Below are 5,105 nucleotides of genomic sequence, written 5' to 3'. Positions count from 1 at the left end.
ATGTGCGACTCGTTCAGATCATGACTTCAAACAAATATAAAAAAAATTGAAGTATCCATGATTAGTACCAATGAATAGGATATAGCTTCTCTATCCTAGATTTCTATGGTATATGGAATTTATGGTTTCCTTTGGTGCAAATCCAATTATCTAAATTGGAAATAAGAAGCAATTCTCCCATTGGTAGCAAATGGTTATCCATTAAGCGGAGGAAATAGTAATAAAAAGAAAAAGGCTTATGCTCCTTTATCTTAAAAGAACGGACTAACAGGGTCAGCTACTTAGCCAACTTTCATAATTAAATACCGTCACTGTATGGATAACTCTTATTGTGAAAAGAGCTATTTACTCTATAATGGATAGGTAGAGCCAAAGAATGTGGACTATACAAGTTCGCAATACCTTTTGATGAAAGAAAGGGCTCCGGTGTATAGAGAGGGCCTCACCGTTTAAAAGGGAACCATAGAAACGATGGAACCCACTATTTTTTTTAGTATTATTAGAATGAATTTGATTTATTTCGTATAGAAATAACTGAACGGAGTGGAATAAAAAATCGTGGTTGGGAAGGTTACTATAGCAAAAGCCATTGGAATTAATATTTTATATATCGGAATAATTAGTTTTGTTATTAATGAGAAAAAGGGTGGCTAAAAGAAGAGAAATCATTAGTTATTCATTAAGGTTAATTTGATTCAATGACCAGAGTTCCGCGAGGATATATAGCCCGGAGACGACGAACAAAAATGCGTTCATTTGCCTCAAACTTTAGAGGGGCTCATTTAAGACTTAATCGAATGATTACCCAACAGGTAAAAAGAGCTTTTGTTTCCTCTCATCGAGATAGAGGTAGGCAAAAGAGGGATTTTCGTCGTTTGTGGATCACTCGGATAAACGCAGCAACGCGGGTATATAAAGTATTCGATAGTTATAGTAAATTAATACACAACCTGTACAAGAAGAAATTGATTCTTAATCGTAAAATGCTTGCACAAGTAGCTGTATCAAATCCAAATAATCTTTACACGATTTCCAATAAAATAAAGATCATCAATTAAAGGTATAAATAAAGTAATATACTGGAATAATAAAAGATGAATTCCCGGAGAGGGAACTCCGGGAAGATACAATAAATTAAGATTAAGTGGTAGGAATCAACGAGCTGGATTACTTTCTTTATAATATATATAGGTCTGGCCCTTTCGAATTCGAATAAAACATCAACAATCGGAACTTAAGTTCCGGTTGTTGTTTCTTAAATTTTGGTTGTTGTTTCTTAAGTTTCGATTGGAATTGTACTTTTGCGTTAATTGAGGAATATGTCTATTTTTTCTGGGTCTAGAACCTGTAATTATTGAAATTGACTGGGCTTGAAATTGCTTTTCGTTCTCATAGTTACGAAACGGTAAGAAAGATAAAATACGAGCCTGTTTTATAGCAAGAGTAATTAATCGTTGTTGTTTCAAGGTTAATCTATTTATTCGTCTCGATAATATTTTTCCTTGTTCACTAATAAATCTATTAATTAAACTCATGTTTCTATAATCAATTCGATCTCCCGGGCCAATCCGGGGACGCCTACGAAAAGGTTGTTTAGATTTACGAAAAGGTTGCTTGAATTTACGAAAAGTTTGCTTGGATTTACGAAAGGGTTGCTTGGATTTATTAAAAGTTTGCTTGGATTTACTAAAGGGTTGCTTAGATTTAAGAAAAGGTTGTTTAGATGTATACATGATTTATTCCTTATTTAAAATTTGAAAATTTGAAAATTCACTTCTTTATTTTATTAATTTAGGATCCAGAAGAAGTAGTTTTTCTTTGATCCATATCTTATTTGATTCATATTATAGTATATGAATACCCTCTATACATATGAAATAATATCTACCGGAAATCAGATGAGTTGATTTGTATTTTGTATTCTATACTATGTTTTCTTTATATATTAAATATGAAGTTCTTACTCTTTCTGTTGTTTGGAAAGATCAAACACACGATGTTCCTATTTCTTTATTTCGTGATGAGTCGTATGCTTGCGACAATAACGACAAAATTTTTTGAATTCTAATTGTCCGGGTGTATTGTGGCGATTCTTTTGAGTACTATATCTAGAAATCCCCGTCGATTCCTCATTGGCACCTTTTCGAACACAACTGATGCATTCCAAAATAACTCTGATTCTAACATCTTTTCCCTTGGCCATGAACCTCCTTTTCTTTTTGGATTGACTTAACTTAATTCTTCTACTTATTCTTTTATTCTTCTATTTTGAATCCGAAGAAGAAGAATAAAATTCATTAGAATAATTTTTTTTTATTCTTTAATTAAGTAATAAAAAATAGAGAAATAATTAAAGAATACAATCCTTGTCGAATTAGCAAAGATTTTGGTTCGAAATCCTTTCATTTAATTAGCCAGCCCCGCCTTTTCTATGCTCTGATTTCTGAGGCCTTATTTAGCTTGGGTACCCCTTTAAATTGAATTTCTATTTTCAAAAATGGGGTTTACCAAATTTTTAATGACTCTGAGGTTCAACCCAATCCATCTTTTCTTTCTTTTTCCTTCCGATACTAAAAAAAGATTGAAAAGGATCAAATTTTGTCATATCACGAAGAAATCTATCCCTCCCATAGCAATAACTAGAATTAAAAAAAAGGGAATGACAAAGCATCTGGGAATAAACGATTAATTTCTATCAATAAACCTGCTAAAGCACCAAACCATAGAGTACTTAGCACGGGTGCTACAGAGAGATATGTTTTTATATCCCGCATTGAAAATCCTCCTTCCTTGTTGGAATACATATATGATCATAAACTCTTGCCCAAGATTGTTATGCTATATATAAAATGAACCATATCGACGAAATTTTCCTATCCCTAAAAAAGAAAAAGATGACCCCTTCTTCCTATATATTACCAAGGAAAAGTAATCCTTCTTTTATAGGCGAAATTATATTGGATTTTATATGTATATAATTCCTTAATTATATGAGACCAAAAAGAAGAAATGACACGAGGGTTCTATATATAGATAGAGAAAGAAAGAAGAAGAAAATTATGATGTGGAAAAGAAGACAGGAATTGTGTACAATGGCATTGTACAACAATTTAATTTGGAAAAGGGATGTAGCGCAGCTTGGTAGCGCGTTTGTTTTGGGTACAAAATGTCACAGGTTCAAATCCTGTCATCCCTACCTATTACTTCTTTCTTCTTTATAGGCAGTAGCGACGAGATCAATTAAAGTAAAGTGGGTATAACTTGAATTTGTGGAGACTATACGTACGTGAGATACATTAGGAATAGAAAAAGATTTTCTTTTTGAATGAATGAAAGCGCTCTTAGTTCAGTTCGGTAGAACGCGGGTCTCCAAAACCCGATGTCGTAGGTTCAAATCCTACAGAGCGTGATTCCATCTATTTTATGTCGAAGCAGAGTAAAATAACTTAACAAAATTGAATTGTAACTCCAATTTCAATTTGACCTCCTCTCTGGTCTGGAGGAGGTCAATCAAAAAAAAAAAATGACTCAATCAAAGATCCAACTGATCCCCACGCCTGTATTGCAAATACGCAGTCACGAATAATCCCGCTAAAGTAATAGGAATTAGGCCTAAGACGATTCCAAATAGAAAAACTTCAATCATTTCGATTTGTTCGAGGGGATAAAAAAAGAGGTACGATCTATCCCTAAATAGTACTCTAAATTATCCACGAATCTCAATGACCAAGAAAAGAATTCCTAATTAGTCTGGAAAAGAGTCGTAGAATGCCAGGAATCCCAAAGAAAGATTTTTCTTTTCTGAATTATAATTATTCAGTCAATTCAAATAAGGCGTATCTTGTTCAAGCCAATAAATAGAGCTGGGGTTATAGTTAAAGCAGCCAGTAGAAAACCAAAATAACTAGTTAAAGTAAGCATGAAAGAGTTAAATTCCATTTATTTTTTTTTACTACACTACATATGTTGGTAAAGCATTTACCTAAGTTATGGAAAATTCATAATTCATCAGTTATTTTAGATAATACTAAAAAACAAGATAGAGTAAGATACAGAAGTGTAAAAGAAAGTGGATTCATCAGATGATACATGAGTCCCTAATTCCGAATCAAGAGATTTGTTGTGGAATTTGTCAATTGAGTAAAGTAATAATATTAAGAACTAGATCATCTAACCCCATTGAATGAAAAAAAGAAATTCAATTTTCAGGGAAATTTTTGAATAAGAGATAAATAAACAATTGAATTTGAAAAAAAAAACTTCTTTCTATTTTGGATAATTTCTTTTTCAATAGGACCCTCTTTTTGGAGTGAACGATCGAATATTCCCCTATTCCTTCTTATTTTAACTGATTGTATTCCATATGGAATAAGAGGAGAACAAAAGCATTCCACGACCTGCCAAGGGGCTGTTAAAAAAAAAAAAAAAAGAAAGCTCTTCCTTGAATTTACTTTATTTTTATTCCTTTTTCGAACTCCAACCAAAGTAGATTCGAAGACGAGTCACTTCAATTATCCTTTTAAGTTCTATTCTATCTTCTGTCTTTCCCTATTTCATCTCGTAAAGTTCCGCGCTCGCAGTTTGGTCAAGAAAGTTAGACCTAATCCAACAAACAATACAAGGATGAATTACGAATTATGAAAGGATAGATTTCACATATACTTGTCCTTGTATTGTGTCAGTATGAGAATATCCTTCCTAAATTATTTATCCAAACCTATTGATCATTAACTTAGATTTTCCCAAGATTTTGGCTGCTATTCCGAATTACTCTATTATTCCGAAGCCAATGAAAAGTAAGTAGAACCTACAAAAATGGGGTTTTCTATTGATGCCTTGAATAACATATAGCTTACCTATAGACAAAAAAAAAATAAAAAAGTAATTATGTTTCGGAACCAGGCAAAACCAGATTGCTGTGCCATAGGAAGGATAGCTATACTAATTCGGTATACTCAAAATACACCTTTGGTACAAAATTGACAATCTCACAAGGATGAAATATCAGTAATTTTCTATTTACTGGTCGATCCCATCTTTTACGGAATCAATTCCTTTTTTGAATGTACAAAAATTTTGGGAGTTCAGCATGTCTGGAAGCACGG

The 5,105-nt window shown here is 32.7% G+C and overlaps 2 non-coding genes across 2 annotated transcripts; both read left to right on the top strand.

The window, feature by feature from the left end:
• The first annotated feature begins 3,122 nt into the window (after positions 1-3,122).
• TRNAP-UGG (transfer RNA proline (anticodon UGG)) lies at positions 3,123-3,196 on the top strand. The gene has a single exon. It is a non-coding gene; the product is annotated as a tRNA-Pro (tRNA).
• A 139-nt stretch (positions 3,197-3,335) lies between these two features.
• Positions 3,336-3,409, top strand: TRNAW-CCA (transfer RNA tryptophan (anticodon CCA)). Its single transcript has one exon. It is a non-coding gene; the product is annotated as a tRNA-Trp (tRNA).
• The last annotated feature ends 1,696 nt before the right edge of the window (positions 3,410-5,105 follow it).

The sequence above is a fragment of the Triticum urartu genome, unplaced genomic scaffold (assembly GCF_056163025.1).
Source record: "Triticum urartu cultivar PI428250 unplaced genomic scaffold, HENAU_Tu73 scaffold2, whole genome shotgun sequence".
Classification (NCBI taxonomy): domain Eukaryota; kingdom Viridiplantae; phylum Streptophyta; class Magnoliopsida; order Poales; family Poaceae; genus Triticum; species Triticum urartu.
Note: the sequence above shows the minus strand (reverse complement) of the source record. Positions and strands in the feature narration are given on the sequence as shown.